Genomic DNA, 24,714 nt, shown 5'->3' with positions numbered 1-24,714 from the left:
TGCATAGTTGTGTAAACATGAGCATAATTTAAACTACTTTTAAAATGGCATTAGTAAGAATATGATTAAGTACAAATAACTTCAGAAAATATGTGATAACAGCTGTGACACAAATATACATGATTTGTATGTGTCTTTAATCCCTGCGTCACTTTAGGTCTCTGATCAAAATCACAGATTAGGCGCTACTATCTCTTTGTTTCTGCCTGAAGCTTTTCACTTTCCAAAATAAATTAGTAAATAAATAAACCTCGGTTCTCCCATTTTGCCTGGTTACTGGTGAGGCGCATCCAGCTTTGAATTCCTATTGGTCAGAGAGGAGTCACTGCGCGTGCGGACTCAGAGGCTGTAGTTTCATTTTGTGGCAAAATTAAAACAATAAACGGTTGTATTAATTTTTTCTTCTTATACTGCGAGTATTGAATTGAAAATGAGGACGTTTATGATGCTGCTTCTTTACTGGACAGCGTCTGTGTCTGCAGGTAAGCTTCATAAAAATGAAACTGTTCTTTAGAGATAGTGTTGCTCTCAGGTGGCTCAGGTGTTACTGTAAACAGACTCTCGGCTTCCACATATTCAAGATTCAAAGTTTATTTTTTATTTCGCACTTTGTTTGTTTTTGTTGTTGTTGTTGTTGTTGTTTTACAGAAGTACAAAGGCTTCAACAAAATGTTGCTTCTCACCAGCCTCTACGGTACAATGATCAGTAAAAGAAATAAAATACAGTAATAACAAATCCAAAATAAGGATTGTTAGTGCAAAGTCTTCAAGCATCCTGCTGGTTCTGCAGCTGATGCTCCGTCTCCTCTTTCCAGATGTTGGAGGGAAAACAGGCCGTGAGAGGGCTGGTTTGGGTCCCTGATGTTTGTTTGTAGCTGTTTGCAGAAAGCCTACAAACAGCTACAAACATCAAAACCTAAATGAGTGTTGGTTTACAAATTATTTTTGTTGAAATTAAATTTCTAATTGTAGACGAAGAAAAATTTAAGCTGCTCATAATGTTTTATGGTGTAAGGTATAGAAGTGTTATATAAGCAAAAAGGGGAAAGAAACAGTTGTAATCTGCACAATATTTAAAAAATAATAATAATAATTTACTGGCAGCCTGTGGTCGGGTTAATGCCATAATAAGGACTGTAAATCATTACTGATGCATCATGAAAGTATAACCAAATCAAAATGACCTACAAACAACAGTTTTTACAAAACAATATTGTAGTTACAAAATGTAAGTTTTTAATATAAGATGATCTGTAAAGATAAAACATTGATTCTTAAATTTATTTTTGTATTTATAGAGGAGACTACCCACATAGCAAAATTGGTGTGGCCTGGATCTGGCCCACACAATGTGCTTACACGTGGCCCACATACCGCAAAGGATGACGGCGCTTTGGTGACCCAGATCTGGTTCGCCAGAGGTGGCCCACACATGGGCCAGCACAAGGCCAGTTGCAGACACACTGGTGCTCCTTTACTGGCCCAGAAGAGTTTCAACTCTGGCCCCAGATGTCAGCCTAATGTGTACCTTAATTAAGCCATGTAATAAAAACATGTGCATAACAGTGCAAAAGTAACATGACAAAACTCTGTTCAGACAGTGAATGAACAGATTCTTATACAACGCTTTTCACGTTCCCAGATTATTGAAAGTGGTCTATACAACATGTCACATTCACCCAACCACACACTTTCTCTAAACTGAGTGCTTCCTAACTACATTCACACTCTTGACACGCAGACTGGAGGAGCCAGGGATAAAACCGCTAACCTTCTGAGCAGTAGGTGACCTGCTCTACCTCCTGAGTTACAGCCACCCACTGGCAGAAATGAGTAAACCGTCACTAGGTTTTGTATAAGTGTACACTACAAACCTGTCAAACCTGTATTTGAAACGTTGGCTACTATAGCAGTATAGTATTGCAACATGGCATTTGGGTCTCCTAACTAAAATAGGAAAATAGGAACATAAATAGTGCCATCATTGCCAGACCTGACCCACATCTGGTTGACATACACTTTGCCATGACACCAGTCAGTCAGAAGTGCCAGCTTAATGCCGGATCCGGGCCAGACCTGTTTTCTGTGAGCCTGGGCCACATGCACCAAACCACAATTGGGCCAGATGTGGCATGCCATCACATAAACAGTGCCATCTATGCCAGGCTTGGCCCATACCTGGATGACATACGTCTTATCATGCCAGAAGTCAGCCAGCAGTGCCGGCTTCACACCAGATCCGGGCCAGACCTGCTTGCTATGTGGGTATAGTTTTTTTATTTTGAAAATGTGCTGATTTTTAAAGCTGTTTCTCACTACATTAAATATTTCTTACAGTGACCCACTCTATGAAGTATTTCTACACTTGGGATTGTCACGGTTTGCCAGGCAAAGCCGTGGGGATGTGGGGGAAAGGAGGACCCAGAACGCTGGACTCTTCACTGCAAGTGGTGCGTTTATTTACAGTGCAAAAACGACAATAAATCCCTGCGCTCTCCCTTTACTCCCGTGTCGTGTCTTCTTCCCAAAAAGTCCCTGTTTAGTGCTCTCTGCTCCTGTGTCTCTGCACTCCCCGTGCTCACTGCTCTCTCTCGTCCCACACTCCTCCTGAGGAAAACAATAGAGACAGCCGTTAAAACACTTAATCCCAGAAGACATACACTCACTGACTTTAAAACTAAACTAGAAGACTGACGTGAAGTCTAATGCAATAATCCCGCGTCGGTGGAATCTCCATCGCTCTCCTAAACAGCTCCCCCGACGAGCCCAGATCAGCAGCAGGTGTGTGGCAAGGACTTCGGGTGTGGCCAGGTGGCTGTGACTTGGCCACAGAAAACAGCTACACATCACATGCACACACACACACACCTGCCTACATACAAATGTGGACAGAGAACAGCAGCAGTGCAGACGACACACACACCAAATAATAATAATAATAATAATAATAATAATAATAATAATAGCCCACACTGCTCACGGACCCCGAGTCCCCAGAGCCGGATCCACGGGGATGATTGATGAAGTTCAGATGATTCGTTATGACAGCAGCACCAGGAGAGCTGAACCCAAACAGCAGTGGATGAACGATGCAGCAGATACACAGCACTGGGAGAGGAACACTGCGTTTCTTCCTCCATTAATAATTTAAAGCAGCGCTTCAACCAAACTGGAGGTTTGTTGATGTTTTTACTGACACATGCTGTCAATGTTTTTTTGTTTGTTTTTGCAGTACATTGAAAATTTGTCATTTAGATCACAGTCCGAACTCTTGTTTAGATGGTATTATGGTAACTTGCCTTGACCACAGTGGCTTAGTCTTGAACCAAATACTCAATTAGATGGTCAAAGGAAAATTAATCAACTGCAGGTTTGATGATTAAATCATGATGAAAGTATTTCATCCAACTAAACTCCAAATATTTACAGGTTCCTGTTTTTTCTACAATTTCTCAGTTAATCGATTAAACTGTCATGGACACTGGAAAGAATTGGACTCAAGAGTGTGAGACTCAAAGGTTCAGTGACATTGTGTTTATTTACGGTGAAGGCAAAACAGGGTTACAAACAAAAGGAATGATTGCTAGCTGTCCAGGGTGCCAGCACAAACAGATCCACAGATAGTCTCTCTCACTCTCTCTCTTGGAAAGTCACTCAGACAAACTCAGGATTCCTGTACTGTACTTCGTGACCTTGTCAGTTACCTGTTAGTTACTGTTCTCAGTACTTTAACTTGTTTGTTACCATTCCTGTTCCTCTTTCAGTCCACTTCAACAACTTCAGCAAATGTTTGTTTGTGAGGAGCTGCTAGGAACAAATTTCTTAAAAATACAATTTAAAATGAGTTGTCTCTTTGTTATGACACGATGGACCACGGGAGCAGAACACACAGACATGTTTTGGACACAGTGCAGGGGGTTATACTTACAGTGACACAAACAACACAATTCCGGCGCCGTGATGAAGTGCTCGAACGGTCTACGGAAAAAGGAGAGTAGAGATGAGTGCCAGTGTACGGGGAAGCAAAAGCGCTTACTTGTCACGACCTGATTACTAGCCCGGGCTGACGAGGAGCCGGTGTTCTGGGAATCCATCCTACCTCAGCATGTCTGCGCTGGTCCAGTTGACCCGTTATCTGTCCCGGGAGGGGACAAGGATCGAAGGCGTTTGGAAAGGGAGGGGGGATGAGTGTGTATCAGTGTGTGCGTTTAAAATTAATACAAATCACTCCACTGAGAAACTTAAGAAGGTTTTATCCACTGAATAGAAAATAAATTATACAGTGTATACGCGACATAACAGGAACTACACCTGTCATAACATAAAAATGTATAAAGACCAGATGAAACTAACCTTCCCTTCGTGATAAACTGGTTCATATGAGATATTTTACTTTCAGTTTCGTTGATTTCAGTGACGTTTACTCTCAGAGTAAATCCCTATTGGCTCTGATCGAGGCTAATGGTGACGTTTCTCCTGGTTCTCCATTTTAGCTTTTTCTGGACAAGCGAGCGCATAAAGTCTGTTAAAGGTTTGGATGTTTATGGTCACAATGAAGGCTTTCATCTTCTTTCTTCTCCTGGGAATACAGGGGGCAGCGGCAGGTCAGTTTGACTGTTATATTTTTGTCTTTTTCTATGTCAGATTTATGTAATTTGAAAGACAAATGGACGGACTGTTTGCTCCCCAGAAAGTTCCTGTACGCTAAACATTTAGTTGTAATGGATCCTAGTAGAAAATGTCAATGTTTAGAAACAATCGATTATATTATACAGGTAATTAAATCGTCTGTTTATCTCGTCAATACCTAATAATAAACATTAAAGGTTAGATGAAGGCAAAGATTAAAACAAGGCGACTTATGTCCCAAACTATTTGATGATTTCCGGGTTTAAACCGTTCGTGACGCATTTTTAAGCGTTGTGACTCTGCTGTCTCTCCAAACAGTCCAACTAATAAAACATCAGTGAGGAGGTCTGATGATAATCTGGTGACAGTAATTAAAACGTTTATTTTAAAAACTAAGTAGCATTTTAATTTTCATGAGGGTTTAAAACATTTTCACACAACAGCTGCTCATTAAAGTTAACTAAAGTTCATTTAAGTATCTTTATTTTTATTTTATTATTATTTAAAAAATATTTGTTCAGTATATGAAGAGCCACATGTCATTTGATGTAGTCTATTAAAAGTTAAAAGACTCCTGCTTTGTATTGTCTTCAGTATTATTCACCAGTGTTATGCTTGTGCATACTTTCTGTTTGACAAACATGCGCACACATATCGTAACTAACGAGTAGTTACACCCGGATATAAAGTTCACTGTTTTTCTGGCGTTATTGCTTAATTAACAGCGCAATGAGGTGACTTTTGTTGTGAGGTGTATAAATAAAATAAAATAGAATTCAATTGAACTGAATTGAGATGCAAATTAAATCATTATTACTTAATAATATCAGATAATTTATGTATGTAAAGTGTGAGTACACTACACATACCATCATGAACTAATTTTGGTATCACTGCTGAATGATCAATAAGAAGCTGCAGGTCAGAAATACCAGAAAAGTTTTGCAATTTATAAACAATCTCCACCAGGGAGCGCTAATGAGAAGCGTTTTAAACTAACAAATATTGTTGACTTTTGATAACTGAAAACTCACCTGAAAACCTGATTACAGAATAAACCATAAAATAACAATTGCTCAGATAATATTCCCCAAATAATAGTTACCTAACATTAGCGTTGGTTTTATTGATAATATTATCGATCAAAGATATTGGAAGTAAAACTTTCTGTAACAATTTTAAGCTTAAAAAAATCAATAAAAATAATATAAACAACGAAGAAGCATCGATATGCTTCAATCAATTCATATAATTTGAAATATCAAAAATTGAAATGCAAAAGAGAACAACTCACTTCAGAGGTCATGCTGCGTAACAAAAGCAAAACAGATTAAAAATAATATGTATTTTGTTTAACAATGAAAACAAAATAAAAATATAGTTAAATTAAAACCTATAATGAGTTCAAACCATCAATCATGAAAACTGAATTAAACCAAACTGAAGGATAAACAACAGTTTTAAAACTTTCTGTGAATAATCAGGTTCAAACTAGAATTTGAAGTTTTGATGAAAAGAGGATCAGAAAAATGACATTAACCACTGAATATCTATTCATAAATCTATTTTGTGTTTATTGAAGGGACAGCAGGATTATTACAGGATGTCTTTAATGTGCTGTAGTTTTTCTTGTTGTGTTATTTTAGAAATAATGTGATTTATAAGTCTGTGTTCCTGAGATCTCACAACATTAACTGTTTCTTACAGTGACCCACTCTATGAAGTATTTCTACACTGCGTCCTCTCAAGTCCCAAACTTCCCAGAGTTTGTGGTTGTTGGGATGGTTGATGATGTTCAGATTGAATATTATGACAGCGACACGGAGAAAATGGTGCCCAAACAGGACTGGGTGAACGGTGCAGTAGATCCACAGTACTGGGAGAGAAACACTGGGATCGCTGTGAGTGCCCAGCAGACGTTCAAAGCCAACATTGAGATTGCAAAGCAGCGCTTCAGCCAAACTGGAGGTTTGTTCATGTTTCATTTTTACTGATATTTGCTGTTAATGTTTTCAGTGTGTTTTGTTTACAGTAGTAAACAGGTTTGCACACATTAAATGTTTCATTCAGATTACAGATTAAAATTATTAACATAATAATTCATAATGAATGTAGAACTACAGTCTGTGAAGCTTTAATTTAATTCAACCAGCTTTAATGATCATGTTTGTATGAACTGATATAATTTTTCAGTTAACTGGTTAGTTGATCAAAATAATCAAATAATAAAGTAAAAATTAATTTTATTTGAAGTTTTCTGTTTATATTTAGGATTTTTTGTCTCTGAAACTTTGACGGTTGTTTTTGCTGCAATTTCTCAATGAACTGATTAATCAGAAAATAATCTCATGCAGGATCTAAATAATCAGAGATTTATTTGTTTTACAATTATTGTGAACTAATATTTGACTTTTAATAAAAACAATCCTGGACTGAAACTCTCCTTCAGTGGAAGCTTCTAGAAAGACATCAGGACAGTCTGGTGTGTAGTTTCTCACAGTTAGACGATTCTGTTAGAACGATAGGAGGCTGCAGAGTTTCAGAGGATGGAAACTTAAACCAGGATCAGGATCTGAGTTTGCTGCTCAGGATCCATCTTAGTGTGTTTGTCTGTTCCTGCAGCTCACAGGAAGTCGCTCCGTGTCTCAGTTTAATCGTCCTTACAAATAATCACATGTTGTAATAAATTATAAAAAAGGAAATATGTCAGACACATAATTTATCATCCAGAGTAGATGGTAAATGTGCTGGGACATCACAGTTTTTACATTTGCCTCAGATAATATTTTCAGATTCCATTAAACACAAACTGATGTTATCTTTAATATAAAAATGGAAAAAAGTGAAAGTAGAGACAGCTCAGTGAACATGCCCTCTTTATGAATCATCTTAATGAACATTCATGTGAGAGTAACACTTTAATGTGCTGAAGATCACTGTCACGTATATTTAAGTTATTTATGAGGAAATTCACTGTTTTCTGAGATGATTTTGTAAACCAGCAAACATCCTCATTAATAACTAAATATATTTAACTATATAGGATGAGGTGGTGGTGTTCCAGGCATGTCCCACCGGGAGGAGGCCCCGGGGCAGACCCAGGACACGCTGGAGAGATTATATCTCTCGGCTGGCCTGGGAACGCCTTGGTGTTCCCCCGGATAAGCTGGAGGAGGTGGCTGGGGAGAGGGAGGTCTGGGCCTCTTTGCTTAGGCTGCTGCCCCCGCGACCCGGCCCCGGATAAAGCGGATGAAGATGGATGGATTTAACTAAATACATCAAATATTGTGAAATTAAGCAGACATTCAGGGGGCCTAATAGCACAATCCCCTAATAGCACAAGAGTTTAGTGAGAATTAGACCAAAAATAAGAAACACAAACTAACAGACAGACGATACAAGCTGAGATCTGACATGAAAATCAGATTTTTTTTTTAAATTTCAAACTGATTTTTGTCTAATTTTTAAATGACATTAAGTTTGACTTTCAGTTTATGTTGAATATTTTTGGTCCCAGATTGATTTAATTTTTTACTAATAGACAACAGTCTGAAAATATAATGGGGAAATTAAAGCGTTAAAATGTCTTAAATTTCCCATAAAGTAGCTGAAGGTTGATTATTTAAGGTGGCGTTTTTAAATCAGGTCGCTGTAAAACTCAACGAAAACCCCGACAGAACACGTCCTTATGAGCGACGAATAAAAACGACTGATTTTCTTCGGGCATTGAACTCCACTTGAGGCTGCGCAACGTTTATGAATGACGGAAAAAACGCGTTCTTGGCCGTTCACTGAGCTCTGTGACAGCTGAGAGCGTTTTCAGGGCCTCCCGGTGGTTTAAACTCCAGTCAAAGAAGGAGAGGAGACTGAATTTCACTTTGAGCATTGTGATCACATAAGTTTGTCTATTTTATCTACTGACACCAGCACCACTGACTAACAATGGGCTGTGAGGCCGTTCCCCAACTCTCCGAATGGTACTCATGTCATTGGTCAATCATCATGACAAAGTTATGATTATGAAACTGATCACAGCCCATTGTTACTCAGTCATTATGCAAATGTACTGTTTATAAGATTGGAGAAACCTGCAGTCAGCTGAGACTGAAGAAGTCACCTGGATGATGATGAAACGTTTCTCCCACAGAAAACGCGACGTCCAGATGAACAGAATCAACTTTTCGCAGGTCCCCACTTGTTTCAGAAAGAGAATTCTGTCTTTTGTTTGATGTGTTAGGTTGAAAAATCATCAGAAATGCATACTGGGATTTGTATTCAAGTAAAGATTGTGCCAAAGATTGCTACAGAATCGATAAAAGAAAGCGATCATCTGAGATGATTTGGTGTCTGCACTTCTTCTTTGATTGGACTTTAAATTAAGTAAAGGATAAACCACCGGGGGGCCCTGCAAACGCTCTCAGCTCTCACAGAGCGCTGAGAAAGGCGAGCTCAGGCCAAGAACGCTTTTTTCCGCTGCTCATGAACGTTGCACAACCGAGTGACCTACAAAGCGGCCATCAGTGACCCAAGAAAGCCATCTTTTTCCCCCCCTTTTTTTTAAACATCTCATAAAGAGGTGTTTAAAAGCACATCGCTGGTATAAAATGCAGCTTTCTGACGGGCTTTTCACAGACTTTTACAGCATCCTGATCTAATAAACTGATTTTTACATAATTTCTTAACCAGACTGGCTGGAAAAGCGGTGAATTTTTCCTAAATGTAATGTAACTCTCCATGTTCATGTGAAAAAAATAAGTTGTCATGCTCTGTGGCGTTTAAGCCCTCTCACATAGGACGCGGCACGCACAGCGCTCTGAAACCCATTCATGTCTATTATTTGCACCGAGCAAAGCTGTGGCTTGCCAACGGCTCTGCAGACCTCGGTGGGGGGAGAAGCATTGTGGAAACGACGCACTCGTCACTAGTCGGGATAGTTACAAAGCTTTCTTCTTTATGAATGAGCGATACATGTTTTTATTAAACATTTGAACATAATACAACACAGACTCACATAGATGATATAAAGTCAGAGAGATATATGTGCAGAGCGTAGCGCGTCCCAGCTCCGATGTGAAAGCAGCGATGTTATAAAAGCAGGAACGAGTCCTCGTGTCGTCCTCACCTGTAGACTGTCTGCTCTCATCACAGCATCAGCAGCGCTCACGGGTCTCTGTGCTGCACATCCAATAATATCATCAATGTGAATGTTTTAATGTTTTTAGAAGAAAATTTTGATCTGGTCACAGCGCTGAAAAACACCAAAGTGGCCCAGAGTCAAAATCATGATGTGAATTATTCTTTCAGCCAGATTTCAGCAAATTAAATAAATATTACAAATATTTAATGACTTCTAACAGTAAAACAGCACAAAGACCAACAGGAAGATTTCACACTGATTTTTGTCTCATTTTTACATGACAGTAAATCTGAGTTTCAGTTTATGTTGAATATTTTTGGTCCCACATTTCTTTAAGTTTTTATTAACAGACAACTTAACTGTAACAGTTCCTTCAGATACTTAAAAACCTGAAATTAAGGTCTTAAAATGCTTTAAATTTGCCATAAACTGGCTGAAAGTTTTCAGATTATTTAGGTGGCATTTTAAGACTAGTTTACAAAAATAATAACCCTTAACATACATTTTTTTAATTGGTCTCATAAAATTCAGTTTCATGTCTCTTTGAGATCACCCTCATTCATCCATTATAAGATGTAGTTACCTGGACAGACACACAGGGGGCGCTAACATCATAGCATAAGGGTGTAATCTTCAATAGCAGCTTCTTCACAGCAGCAACATGAACTAAACATAACTTACGACATGGACGCCTACTTTCAAAAAACTGTCACAGGTTTATAACTTTCTGTGAAACTGGATTTAAAAAATAAAGTTTACAGTTTTTAGAGCGCGTGCGGCGCCATCTTGACTGAGCACAGAGTGTGACGTCAGTGCTGGTTGCCGTGAGCAGTGCTGCATCAGTTTATGTCAGCTAACTGGAGACAGAAGCAGCAACTTAATGGAAAACAAGGAAACTAAACAGGAGGATCCAGCTGTTAGCTGTGATGCTGGGAGCTCTTTATAAACGAGGACTGAGAGGAGCAGAGAGAGTTTGAGTCAGACCAACGAGCTGAGCACCGATGCTTCCCCCCCTCTGAGTTTGATTCTTCCTCCTGGGCGTACAGATCGTCCCACCCAGCCTGTTAGCAAAGAAACATCTGCATGCTGTAATTAGATGACTGAGCTTTGCAATTTGAACGTCGGCGTGATTGTCACGTCGGCGTGATTGTCACGAGAGCGAATCACTGCACCGAGAATAACCGCGCTGCTTGTTTCTGTTAAACTTTTATTGTTATCGTTACTGTTATTATAACACGAGCAGAACCACAGCGGCTCGAGGCCACGAGGACGGAGCGCCGCCGGGAGTCGAGTCTGTGGAGCTTCCTGTTAAAGAGGAGAGAGCGTGAATGTGAACAAACATGGCGTCAAAGGCTCCACTTACACTCTTAGTTTATTTCTAGGAAATTCCAACAGGAAGTGATCACAGACATGCGCGACAGGGATAGAGAGACGGGGGACATAAGAGGGGGAGGAGCCTGACACCTGTCTGTGTGGCTCACCTGAGCAGAGCGAGCACAGACGCGCTCGTCATCAGCTGTGACGTAACCCGAGTCTAAACTCACGTCACCAACGAGCCGAAGACGACGTCAGTGAAACAAAGTCTGCTTCCTGACTCTGAACATATTCCTGGCTGTGACCTCACGTCTTATCAGCCAATCAGCAGCAGGCGCAGTTTGAACGGTCATCAGTGGAGCAGCAGCCGTGGACGTGGAGCTCAGCTTAAAATCAGCGGCTCGTCTTAAACCGTGCGGTTTGATTCACGTTTCAAACGTCGCTCTGTCCGCTTTCAGACGCTGACGTTAAGCTGTCGTCAGCAGACGTCAGAGCGCCCGCTGCCGATTGGTCGCTCCTCCGACACGCCCCTCTCACAGCGAAGCAGCTGATAACAGGCGGTCACACAGGAAGACCCCGAGCAGCTGATCCACAGCAGCTTCTTGTTTTTAGTGCAAAACAAAATTATTTTTGAAAATGAATAAACACAAAACAGGGAAACAAACATGTTTGATGTCAGTTATTAAACGTCTAAAAACATTTATTTAAATGAAGAAACGCCGAGAAAGAAACAATCAAACAGATTCTGTTGAATCTGTTTATCTGTCACAAACAGCAGAGTTTGAACAGCTTCAGGATCCTTCGAGTCTTTAACTGATCGAACGTTCGGCCTGAACTCACAGCAAACACAAGAAAGGAGGGACGTCTCCCAGTATCCTCGCTGTGATCCCAGTATCCTCGCTGTGATCCCAGTGTACTCGCTGTGATCCCAGTATCCTCGCTGTGATCCCAGTATACTCGCTGTGATCCCAGTGTACTCGCTGTGATCCCAGTATCCTCGCTGTGATCCCAGTATCCTCGCTGTGATCCCAGTATACTCGCTGTGATCCCAGTATCCTCGCTGTGATGGACGTGAAACTTTGCCCATAAAACAACGAGGTCCATTATATCTCTGCTGGTGCTGTTAGTTTCTTCACGCTCAGTTTTCAGAGCAAATAAAACATCTTTCCAAAATAAATCAAAACCTTTAGAAGATTTTCTGCAACAGAAGCTTCACAGATTCGACCAAAAGTTCTGAACAAAAGTGCAAAAAGCAAAACGTGCGACAGCTTCTGGGCGACTCTTCCAGAAACTCCAGCTCACATCAGCGTCTGCTTTCAGTCCAGCTTCGAGCTCGTTTTCACATCAAGTCTATGAACGAGTTTAAAGAAACTTCTTGAACTTTGTTGGTAATCAGATGCTTATCAGGTCGCTGCAGGTTTCATCCACCAAACGGCTCCAAACACAAACTGCATCTGGTGACGTGCTCGTGTTTCTCTGGAATAAAGATCCAATAGATTTGTTTTTATTTTCAGAGCCACCAGTAAAAACCTGTTTTCCCAGTGGGAGTGTGTCACAGAGAGAACAGGACAGATGTTGAGTCTGAACTGTTGCTGATATTTAAATACGCTGTGACATCATCTCCTGGAGCCGCAGATGATGTTTAACTGGAGTTCTTCACAGAGAGCAGCTCGGCGTCTGTGTGGAACAGCTGATTTACCAACATCATCATATTATCAAACCAATATTCAGAAAAACAGATTTCCTCTTGGACAAACATCCTTGTTGTTCCACATAAAATAAGTGTGAGGCTCAAACTGTGTTTGTAGACGAGAGTCTGTGACGAGGAAGCCCGGCGATGAGAGGCCGACGTGTTCGCGGGGATTTTATCCACAAAGTTACACACGAGGAAAACTCGGTGCTGCGACTCGGAGAGAAAACGAACAGGTGTAGCGCTCAGGGTGGAGGCGGGGCTTCTGATCAGCTGTTTGAGCCAGTTTATCTTAAATGTGCCGTTTAAAGTGTGGAAATCTGAAACATTCAGCCCACCGTTTACATCGAGTTCATACGAGCTGTTTTTCTAATGTGACGTCTCCTGTTCGTCCACATGAAGCTGAAGAGCAGCCTGTCAGCGTCTTTGATGGTTTATTATGGAGGCGTCGAGCCAACGCTGCCTCAGGGACACCAGAGATTCCTGCTTTAGTCAAAACTCTTCCTCTCAGTGAGAGAGCTGAATTTGTTTTTAACTCTTTTTGTAGGAGGGATCAGACTTAGATTCATTCTTTTCATCCTCAGTGATTCACATCCTTAAATATGGAAGCTGTTGTTTCATGGAGATATTACAAAGGTCAGATTTGGAGCGTCTGTGATGAGTTCACGTTTATTAATATTCAGGTAAAATCTGGAAGCTTTGGAGAAACTGTTCACTGCAGCAGCTCAGACTTGACCTTCATTTGTCTAAATCAGAGCGGTGTCGTCAGCTGTGCTGCGATTAACTCTCTGCCAGTGACGCAGATCCTTTTACATCACCTGATTTTACTCGTCTGATAAAACACTAACAGGAAGTAGTGATGGGTCGTTCGCGAACGAAATGGCTCTTAGAGCCGGCTCTTTGACGTGAACGACGCGAGCCGGCTCCTTATCGCGAGCCGTCACGTGGGTTTGTTTTTTTTTTTCTTTCTCTCAGCCTCTCTCTCGCACTTTTTTTCCGCTTCACTCTGCACGCGAGCCTTGTGCTTTATGCTGGGCAGAGGGGGGAGGGGCGGTAGTTACACTCAGTAGCACAGGAACAGAGCCAGAGAGAGAGAAAGAGTGGCAGGGACAACAACATTAGAAAGGTATAGTAATCATCCACAACTATTTTCAGTTGCAGATGATAAAGGATTGAGAAAGTTTATTCATGCAGGTCCATATGACAGAGAATATGCATGTTCTTTTAGTTTTCATATTATAATTTATATTTAATTGTGTTGTGGTTTGCAGTGTTTTGTGTTCTTTTCACTTTAAATTTGTGAAAGGAAAAAGCTGAAAATTTAAATAGTTAAAAGTTGAAATGTGAATAGTTGATTTTTGTATTATATGATTTATTTATTACATTTTATGTGGAGTGAATAAATAAAAGTATATTTACGGTGGCCCCTAGAGACAAAGCACATACAAACTTCAAATCACGTACGAACTCTGAAGCATGTACAAACTCCAAAACACGTAAAAACTCCAAAACACGTAAAAACTCCAAAACACGTAAAAACTCCAAAACACGTAAAAACTCCAAAACACGTAAAAACACGTACAAACTCCGAAGCACGTAAAAACTCAGAAGCACATAAAAACTCAAAACACGTACAAAAGACAACAGAAGTGCTCCAGGATGCTGGGCGCAGTGTTGAGCCTTTGTTATCTTGTGGCTACACAAGCCAGCAAGTACCAACGACCGGATTTGGTGTGTGGTAGTAACAGGTAAATGAACTTTTTTAAAATTATTTGAATATATATATGAGTGCCTGTGTATAAATACACAAACAATACACACATGCTTTCAATTGTGTAATTTAAGTGATCTAGTAGCTCGGCTTTGGAAGTTCAGTTCATGCTAGAAATGTGTTTTGGAGTTTGTACGTGTTTTGTCTCTAGGGGCCACCGCATATATTTATATATAAACATATATAAATAAAACCACTTGTTTTTATGTTAGTAATTCCTTTTGTGCATAATTTTATATTATTGTTAATAATAAATTAATTAAAGCAACAAAACAACCTGAAGAGCCGGTTCGGAGCCGAAAGAGCCGGCTCTTTTTAGTGAGCCGAACCGAAAGAGCCGGAAATCCCATCACTAACAGGAAGAGGTGCAGAGAGGCGGAGCCGCCTCGTCTTCTTCCTCCGTGCAGGTTAAATCTGTGGATGTAGCAGCCATCAGTTTATTACAGCTGTTACTGTTTGTGTAGAGTTTTGACTGATGTAGAGAAATAATTACTGAAACTAAATTAGTTTAAAGGCTGAAAGATGAAACGATGCTCCGTGTATCAAAGGCTTTGAGTCCAGCATAACTGAGTCCAGCATCATCGTTGTTCTGCAGCTACGATAAGAGCAGAAACAAACTGGACGCTAACAGTCGATCAGTAAATGATCTTTGTCAGGTTGAGTCGGTGTAGTTCACCTCTGAGTCGTGGTGGTGCAGCTGCTCGTTTTCTGACCTTCTGTCAGACTTCATAAAGAAAAGGAGACGACAGGTTAGAGACGACTTTGACGTTCAGATGTCAGACCGTCAGCACCTGCTGGATCCACAGCAGCTTCCTGACAGCAGCTCGACTCGCTCGCCGTCTCCCTGCAGCGTTCACGCGTCAGGTGGTGTCGCTCGCCCTCTCCTCACCTGCTCGCTCCACCTGTTGATCCTCTCAGCTGTTTCCTGTGGTCACTCTCTCTCTCCTCCTCACTGGCTCCAAAGCGTGAGCCGTAAGGTCTGTGGGCGGGGCATCAAAACAGCTGTCGGCTTCATCTTCCGCCATTTTATAGTTTCTGATGAGCTCACCTCTCCTGGGAGCGCTGCCCAACCATCCGACCTGGTGACGTAATGAGTGCTGTAACGACCACAAATCAGCGAGCAGGAAAATGACTTAAAACAAGAATCACTTTGAATCCAACGTTTCTCAGAATAAATCACAACGCTCTTAATTTTGTGTCAAAGCTGTAAAATGTGCTGTTTCACGTCCTCTTTAACTCGACATGTTTCCTCACTTTAACCCACAAAACTCACAGCGACTAAATCCTCAAGTAAAAAAACTTTAATCAACTTTCCCTCGTACAAAATAAATGAGACGAACTGAATTAAAAATACTGACGCTCATCTCCAAAATCATCCACAGTACAGACATAATTACATGACCACAGCCCCGTGGTGTCGTCTAGGCCAACATTCGCCACTTTTCCAATTCGTCTGGTTAAGAAATGATGTAAAAATCGCCATTTAATAAATCAGGACGCAGTAAAGGTTGGAGAAAACCCCGCCAGGACACCGTATTTAGCGCCAGCGGGTGGTGTTTGAAAGCCTTCATGTGAGCAGCGAAAGAAACGACATTTTTGGCGGGGTCTTTGAACGCTGCATTAGACATCACGGGTGTGCGCGACATTTAAGAGCTGCGGAAAAAACAGCGCTCTTGCTCAGTCACTGAGCTGCTTTACCCGGCGCTCAGTGACAGCTGTGAGGCGTTTTCTTAAACTATGCGGGGCCTCCTCATGTTTCTCATCCACTGTAGTTAAACTCCAATCAAAGAAGAAGGAGCGCAGACACCAACTCATCCCTCAGTCCAGTAAAGTGATCGCTTAAGTTTGCCTATTTGATCACCAGCAGCACTGACTAACAATGGGCTGTGAGGCCGTTCCTCAACTCTCTGTACGTGTTACTCAGGGCCACTGATCAATGATCGTGACAGTTTGCGTGTTTATAATCAGACACTGACCTCGCGGCCCGTTGTTAGTCGGCGGTGTTAGCATCAGGCATTATGCAGATGTCCTGTTTCAACGTTGGGGAAACCTGCAGTCAGCTGAGGCTGAAGAAGTCATTTAGATGAGCGATTAAACGTTTCTCCCACTGAAAACACGACGTCCAGATGAACAGCATCAACTTTTTGGACTGTTTGTTTCACAAAGACCGTTCTGCTTTTGTTCGGGTCTGAAACGCAGTTTTCCTCCATTCAATGTCTGAAAAAAATCTGTATTTTAAAAAAGAAAAAAATGCTGTAATCATTTAAAATGCTTTAAATTTCAGCATAAACTTAGGAAAAGTGTGTAATCTTCATCAGCAGCTCCTCCTTTACAGCAGCATGTAGCAGTTCCGAGCACTAAGCCGAATGAATGGCGCGGTTTCATTCAGCGTTTTAAATGTCGCTCTGTCCGGTTTCAGACGCTAATCTGACGTTAAACTAAATCTAAGTGACTAAATCCTGCTGTGGGTAAAAACAACTTTCCCTTGTACAAAATAAACGAGCTGAATTAAAAATAATGACGCTTAACTCCAAAATCATCCTCATTACAGAGATGATCACATCTTGGGCTGTGGCCTCACACATGTAACTCCACATGTTCACATAAAGAAAATACCTGTGATGATGCACTGAGGCGTCCCTCGTGTCGGCCTCACCTGTAGACTCTGCTCTCATCACAGCATCAGCGACGCTCACAGATCTCTGTGCTACACATCCAATAATATCATTAATGTGAATGTTTTAATATTTTTAGTGCAAAATCTGATCTGGTCACAGCGCTGAAAAACACCAAAGTGTCCCAGCATGGAGTCAAATTCAAAGTTATTGTTTCAGTCCTCTGCTCTTAGTAAATGTAATAAATTTGACAACATGGTTGTAAAATCTTAGAGGAACCTTTTTCACCTTTTTGTCAGGTCACAGCACAAGAAATTAACCGATTTATCAAAAATTATTTCTTGCATAGTCATCAATGATGACATGAAGCATTTGCTGGAGCCTGAAATGCTGTAAGTAGAACTCCAGATTAGATTAATGTCACATGATCATATTAAACAGAGACACCTCTAGAAAAACCTCAGGACAGTCTGGTGTTTAGTTTCTCACAGGAAGGATTTTTTAGGACTGATGACGGCTGCAGAGTTTCAGAGGATGGAAAGTAAGTGGAAAGTGTCGGCTGCTGAGGATCCAGCTTAGTGTGTTTGTCTGATCCTGCAGCTCACAGGAAGTTTCTCCACCTACAACAGCATAGATAACCTGTGCAGTGATATCTCTGCAGGCAGGATGTAGATGTGCTAACGGGAGAAAATGAATTCTGTTTTTTTCCCCAGTGTCTTTCTGTAAAATCTACATTGTTAATGATGACTGGTTTTAAAAATCTTCCACTGAGACAAAAGCAGCCATAAATGTAGATCCTCTATATGTTGATCACGTCTCTGTGTCAGTGTAAGACTTTAGTGCAGCCTCTCTCTGGTTCACTGCAGTCTTTGTCTCTGTGTTTCTGTCAGGTGTTCACATTGTCCAGGTGATGTACGGCTGTGAATGGGATGAAGAAACAGGTGAAGTGAATGGATATCGCCAAGACGGCTATGATGGAGAGGACTTCTTAAGTTTTGACCTGAAGACAGAGACGTGGGTCGCTCCAAAACAACAGGCTTACATCACCAAAAACAAGTGGGATCATGACAGTGCTTTGATCACACAGACAAAGAAATACCTCACCCAGGAGTGTCCTGAGTGGCTGAAGAAGTACGTGAACTATGGGAGGAGCTCTCTGATGAGGACAGGTAAAATCTATGACCAGAATTAGATTAAAAGTTATGTCTCAGTTTATTACTTAATATGATATTAAATTAACCTTTTCATGCATGAATTATGAAAACCTCAATCAGAGCTTTTTTTTTTCTTGAGTATTTTTATTCATCTTAAGGCATGAAAAAAAAATTTTGAACTTCATTTTTTTAAACGTACTTTTCATTTTCAAAGAGTATTTTTACATGTCCACGTAGTTGTACAACAAACATTTTGACTTATGAATCTGACAAATGAATAATTAATATACACTGTGTAAAAACTATAACATAACAAAAATATATTTTTAAATATATTTAAAAATATATTTTATAACAGTATAACAATATATGTAACAATTTTAACAACTATAACCCTGCAAGGCATGGAGTGACTCATCAGTGTCCAATGTAGTGGTTCATGTGCAAGTTTACCATCAACACTGACACAAATACAAGAGCCTTTGAATAGTTGTCCACTGTAGTGACCCCTATGTGTGAAAGGGTTAATATATTGCACTTCGTGTGGCATTTTGACACAGTTTTTAAATTTAATTTAATTTTATAAACTACATCACATCAAAAGAAATTGGTATGGTTTAAATAATAATAATAATAATCTTGTTGGTTGTTGGTCATCATAGCAGATCATCTTCCACAGTTTTAGCTCTGATATACTCATTTCTAATCCTTCTCACTCCTTATGATAATTTTAATATCATCAGTTCTGTCTCCTGTATTTGTCTCAGTGCCACCATCCTCAGATATTAAATCACAGCAGGTCTCACTGCCATCTTCTAAACCTTCCTTTCCACTCTTGCTCGTCTCCATCCACTCCACCTTGTCTGCACTCTCTTCTTCACGTCTCGTCTGCACTATGCACCCCTCCAGCTCAAATACAAGTAATAGTAATAATACAGAAAGAATGAACTGTTTGTCTTTACTCCACAGATCTCCCCAAAGTGTCTCTCCTCCAGAAGTCTTCCTCCTCTCCAGTCACCTGCCACGCTACAGGTTTCTATCCTAACAGAGCCGAGATGTTCTGGAAAAAAGATGGAGTGGAGTTTCATGAGGGTGTGAACAAAGGAGAGATTCTCACCAACAATGACGGGACCTTCCAGATGAGTGTTGACCTGGATGTCTCATCAGTCAAACCTGAAGACTGGCACAGATACAGATGTGTGTTTCAGCTCTCTGGTGTGAACGAGGACATCGTCACCAGACTGGACAAATCAGAGATCAAGACCAATGAAGGTAAGACTGGAATCAGAGGAGAATAAACTTTATTTTAAAGATGGTGTTCCTTGTTGTTCCATCATTTTTCTGACTTTAAAGCTTTCTGTGTAAATCAGGTTCAAACTAGAATCTGTTGCAAAACACAAAATTACAGTTTTGAAGAAAAGAGGATCAGAAAATGACATTAAACACTGAATATCTATTCATAAATCTATTTTGTGTTTATTGAAGGGACAGCAGGATTATTACAGGATGTCCTTAATGTGCTGTAGTTTTTCTTATTGTGTTATTTAAAAAATAACCAGATTTATAAGTCTGTGTTCCTGAGATCTCACAACATTAACTGTTTCTTACAGTGACCCACTCTCTGAAGTATTTCTACACTGCGTCCTCTCAAGTCCCAAACTTCCCAGAGTTTGTGGCTGTTGGGATGGTTGATGATGTTCAGATTGTTCATTATGACAGCAACACGGAGAAAGCTGTGCCCAAACAGGACTGGGTGAATGATGCAGCAGATCCACAGTACTGGGAGAGGAACACTGGGAACTTTATGGGCACCCAGCAGACGTTCAAAGCCAACATTGAGATTGCAAAGCAGCGCTTGAACCAAACTGGAGGTTTGTTCATGTTTCATTTTTACTGATATTTGCTGTTAATGTTTTCAGTGTGTTTTGTTTACAGTAGTAAACAGGTTTGCACACATTAAATGTTTCATTCAGATTACAGATTAAAATTATTAACATAATAATTCATAATGAATGTAGAACTACAGTCTGGAAAGCATTAATTTAATTCAACCAGCTTTAATGATCTTGTTTGTATGAACTGATATAATTTTTCAGTTAACTGATTAGTTGATCAAAATAATCAAATAATAAAGTAAAAATTAATTTTATTTGAAGTTTTCTGTTTATATTTAGGATTTTTTGTCTCTGAAACCTTGATGGTTGTTTTTGCTACAATTTCTCAATGAACTGATTAATCAGAAAATAATCTCATGCAGGATCTAAATAATCAGAGATTTATTTGTTTTACAATTACTGTGAACTAATATTTGACTTTTAATAAAAACAATCCTGGACTGAAACTCTCCTTCAGTGGAAGCTTCTAGAAAGACCTCAGGACAGTCTGGTGTGTAGTTTCTCACAGTTAGAGGATTCTGTTAGAACGATAGGAGGCTGCAGAGTTTCAGAGGATGGAAACTTAAACCAGGATCAGGATCTGAGTCTGCTGCTCAGGATCCATCTTAGTGTGTTTGTCTGTTCCTGCAGCTCACAGGAAGTCGCTCCGTGTCTCAGTTTAATCGTCCTTACAAATAATCACATGTTGTAATAAATAATAAAAAAGGAAATATGTCAGACACATAATTTATCATCCAGAGCAGATGGTAAATGTGCTGCAACGTCACAGTTTTTACATTTGCCTCAGATAATATTTTCAGATTCCATTAAACACAAACTGATGTTATCTTTAATATAAAAAAGGAAAAAAGTGAAAGTAGAGATGGCTCAGTGAACATGCCCTCTTTATGAATCATCTTAATGAACATTTATGTGAGAGTAACACTCGTAACACTTTAATGTGCTGAAGATCACTGTCACTTATATTTAAGTTATTTATGAGGAAATTCACTGTTTTCTGAGATGATTTTGTAAACCAGCAAACATCCTCATTAATAACTAAATATATTGAACTAAATGCATCAAACATTGTGAAAATGGAGCAAACATTCAGCCTGTTTTCATGAGGAAATGTTCCCAAGATTATCTTTCATTAGCAGAGGTTCCATAAATATATCATAAATACATGAAAGTTACTCTGTGGAAAATAAACAAATATTAACTTTCAGTTTGAGTCTAATAGCACAAGAGTTTAGTGAGAATTAGACCAAAAATAAGAAACAAACTAACAGACAGACGATACAAGCTGAGATCTGTCATGAAAATCAGATTTTTTTTAAAAATTTCAAACTGATTTTTGTCTCATTTTTAAATGACATTAAGTTTGACTTTCAGTTTATGTTGAATATTTTTGGTCCCAGATTTATTTAATTTTTTACTAATAGACAACAGTCTGAAAATATAATGGGGAAATTAAAGCGTTAAAATGTCTTAAATTTCCCATAAACTGGCTGAAGGTTGATTATTTAAGGTGGCGTTTTTAAATCAGGTTGCTGTAAAACTCAACGAAAACCCCGACAGAAAACGTCCTTACGAGCGGCGAATAAAAACCACTGATTTTTTTTTCAGTCATTGAACTCCACTTGAGGCTACGCAACGTTTATGAATGACGGAAAAAACGCGTTCTTGGCCGTTCACTGAGCTCTGTGACAGCTGAGAGCGTTTTCAGGGCCTCCTGGTGGTTTAAACTCCAATCAAAGAAGGAGAGGAGACTGAATTTCACTTTGAGCATTATGATCACATAAGTTTGTCTATTTTATCTACTGACACCAGCACCACTGACTAACAATGGGCTGTGAGGCCGTTCCCCAACTCTCCGAATGGTACTGATGTCATTGGTCAATCATCATGACAAAGTTATGATCATGAAACTGATCACAGCCCATTGTTACTCAGTCATTATGCAAATGTACTGTTTATAAGCATGAAGCTGAAGAGCAGCCTGTCAGTGTCTTTGATGGTTTATTATGGAGGCGTCGAGCCAGCGCTGCCTCAGGGACACCAGAGATTCCTGCTTTAGTCAAAACTCTTCCTCTCAGTGAGAGAGCTGAATTTGTTTTTAACTCTTTTTGTAGGAGGGATCAGACTTAGATTCATTCTTTTCATCCTCAGTGATTCACATCCTTAAATATGGAAGCTGTTGTTTCATGGAGATATTACAAAGGTCAGATTTGGAGCGTCTGTGATGAGTTCACGTTTATTAATATTCAGGTAAAATCTGGAAGCTTTGGAGAAACTGTTCACTGCAGCAGCTCAGACTTGACCTTCATTTGTCTAAATCAGAGCGGTGTCGTCAGCTGTGCTGCGATTAACTCTCTGCCAGTGACAGAGATCCTTTTACATCACCTGATTTTACTCGTCTGATAAAACACTAACAGGAAGAGGTGCAGAGAGGCGGAGCCGCCTCGTCTTCTTCCTCCGTGCAGGTTAAATCTGTGGATGTAGCAGCCATCAGTTTATTACAGCTGTTACTGTTTGTGTAGAGTTTTGACTGATGTAGAGAAATAATTACTGAAACTAAATTAGTTTAAAGATTGAAAGATGAAACGATGCTCCGTGTATCAAAGGCTTTGAGTCCAGCATAACTGAGTCCAGCATCATCGTTGTTCTGCAGCTACGATAAGAGCAGAAACAAACTGGACGCTAACAGTCGATCAGTAAATGATCTTTGTCAGGTTGAGTCGGTGTAGTTCACCTCTGAGTCGTGGTGGTGCAGCTGCTCGTTTTCTAACCTTCTGTCAGACTTCATAAAGAAAAGGAGACGACAGGTTAGAGACGACTTTGTGACGTTCAGATGTCAGACCGTCAGCACCTGCTGGATCCACAGCAGCTTCCTGACAGCAGCTCGACTCGCTCGCCGTCTCCCTGCAGCGTTCACGCACGCGTCAGGTGGTGTCGCTCGCCCTCTCCTCACCTGCTCGCTCCACCTGTTGATCCTCTCAGCTGCTTCCTGTGGTCACTCTCTCTCCTCCTCACTGGCTCCAAAGCGTGAGCTGTAAGGTGTGTGGGCGGGGCATCAAAACAGCTGTCGGCTTCATCTTCCGCCATTTTATAGTTTCTGATGAGCTCACCTCTTCCGCCATTTTATAGTTTCTGATAAGCTCACCTCTTCCGCCATTTTATAGTTTCTGATAAGCTCACCTCTTCCACCATTTTATAGTTTCTGACGAGCTCGCCTCTTCCACCATTTTATAGTTTCTGACGAGCTCGCCTCTTCCACCATTTTATAGTTTCTGATGAGCTCACCTCTCCTGGGGGCGCTGCCCAACCAGCCGACCTGGTGACGTAATGAGTGCTGTAACGACCACAAATCAACGAGCAGGAAAATGACTATAAACAAGAATCACTTTGAATCCAACGTTTCTCAGAATAAATCACAACGCTCTTAATTTTGTGTCAAAGCTGTAAAATGTGCTGTTTCACGTCCTCTTTAACTCGACATGTTTCCTCACTTTAACCCACAAAACTCACAGCGACTAAATCCTCAAGTAAAAAAACTTTAATCAACTTTCCCTCGTACAAAATAAATGAGACGAACTGAATTAAAAATACTGACGCTCATCTCCAAAATCATCCACAGTACAGACATAATTACATGATCACAGCCCCGTGGTATCGTCTAGGCCAACATTCGCCACTTTTCTAATTCGTCTGGTTAAGAAATGATGTAAAAATCGCCATTTAATAAATCAGGACGCAGTAAAGGTTGGTGAAAACCCCGCCAGGACACCGTATTTAGCGCCAGCGGGTGGTGTTTGAAAGCCTTCATGTGAGCAGCGAAAAAAAAAACATTTTGGCGGGGTCTTTGAACGCTGCATTAGGCGTCACGGGTGTACGCGACATTTAAGAGCTGCGGAAAAAACAGCGCTCTTGCTCGGTCACTGAGCTGCTTTACCCGGCGCTCAGTGACAGCTGTGAGGCGTTTTCTTAAACTATGCGGGGCCTCCTCGTGTTTCTCATCCACTGTAGTTTAACTCCAATCAAAGAAGAAGGAGCGCAGACACCAACTCATCCCTCAGTCCGGTAAAGTGATCGCTTAAGTTTGCCTATTTGATCACCAGCAGCACTGACTAACAATGGGCTGTGAGGCCAACTCTCTGTACGTGTTACTCAGGGCCACTGATCAATGATCGTGACAGTTTGCGTGTTTATGATCAGACACTGACCTCGCGGCCCGTTGTTAGTCGGCGGTGTTAGCATCAGGCATTATGCAGATGTCCTGTTTCAAAGTTGGGGAAACCTGCAGTCAGCTGAGGCTGAAGAAGTCATTCAGATGAGCGATGAAACGTTTCTCCCCCTGAAAACACGACGTCCAGATGAACAGCATCAACTTTTTGGACTGTTTGTTTCACAAAGACCGTTCTGCTTTTGTTCGGGTCTGAAACGCAGTTTTCCTCCATTCAATGTCTGAAAAAAATCTGTATTTTAAAAAAGAAAAAAATGCTGTAATCATTTAAAATGCTTTAAATT

At 40.5% G+C, this 24,714-nt stretch overlaps 2 protein-coding genes, 1 long non-coding RNA gene and 1 pseudogene across 4 annotated transcripts in view; 3 read left to right on the top strand and 1 right to left on the bottom strand.

The window, feature by feature from the left end:
* LOC113015191 (class I histocompatibility antigen, F10 alpha chain-like) overlaps positions 1-24,714 on the top strand; it is a 134,074-nt gene that overhangs the window by 103,651 nt on the left and 5,709 nt on the right. The gene's annotated exons all lie outside the window — the stretch shown is intronic.
* On the bottom strand, positions 2,225-4,388 carry LOC145423465 (uncharacterized). The gene is made up of 3 exons (XR_013904509.1): positions 4,100-4,388; positions 2,696-3,978; positions 2,225-2,607 (listed from the first exon to the last, which is right to left on the bottom strand). It is a non-coding gene; the product is annotated as an uncharacterized LOC145423465 (long non-coding RNA).
* LOC113015384 (uncharacterized) overlaps positions 4,447-24,714 on the top strand; it is a 70,205-nt pseudogene continuing 49,937 nt past the window's right edge. Inside the window, exons 1-5 of the transcript XR_013904505.1 lie at positions 4,447-4,604; positions 6,337-6,597; positions 18,047-18,325; positions 19,280-19,582; positions 19,921-20,181. The product of XR_013904505.1 is annotated as an uncharacterized LOC113015384 (transcript). The remainder of the gene's footprint in view (positions 4,605-6,336; positions 6,598-18,046; positions 18,326-19,279; positions 19,583-19,920; positions 20,182-24,714) is intronic.
* Positions 20,188-24,714, top strand: part of LOC145423464 (class I histocompatibility antigen, F10 alpha chain-like) — a 39,364-nt gene continuing 34,837 nt past the window's right edge. The window contains exon 1 of the mRNA XM_080296023.1: positions 20,188-24,267. The gene's annotated coding sequence lies outside the window, so the exon portion shown is untranslated. The remainder of the gene's footprint in view (positions 24,268-24,714) is intronic.

This window comes from Astatotilapia calliptera, chromosome 22 (genome assembly GCF_964374335.1).
Source record: "Astatotilapia calliptera chromosome 22, fAstCal68.1, whole genome shotgun sequence".
Lineage (NCBI taxonomy): Eukaryota > Metazoa > Chordata > Actinopteri > Cichliformes > Cichlidae > Astatotilapia > Astatotilapia calliptera.
The sequence above is the reverse complement of the archived record's forward strand: the minus strand, read 5'-3'. Positions and strand labels throughout refer to the sequence as shown.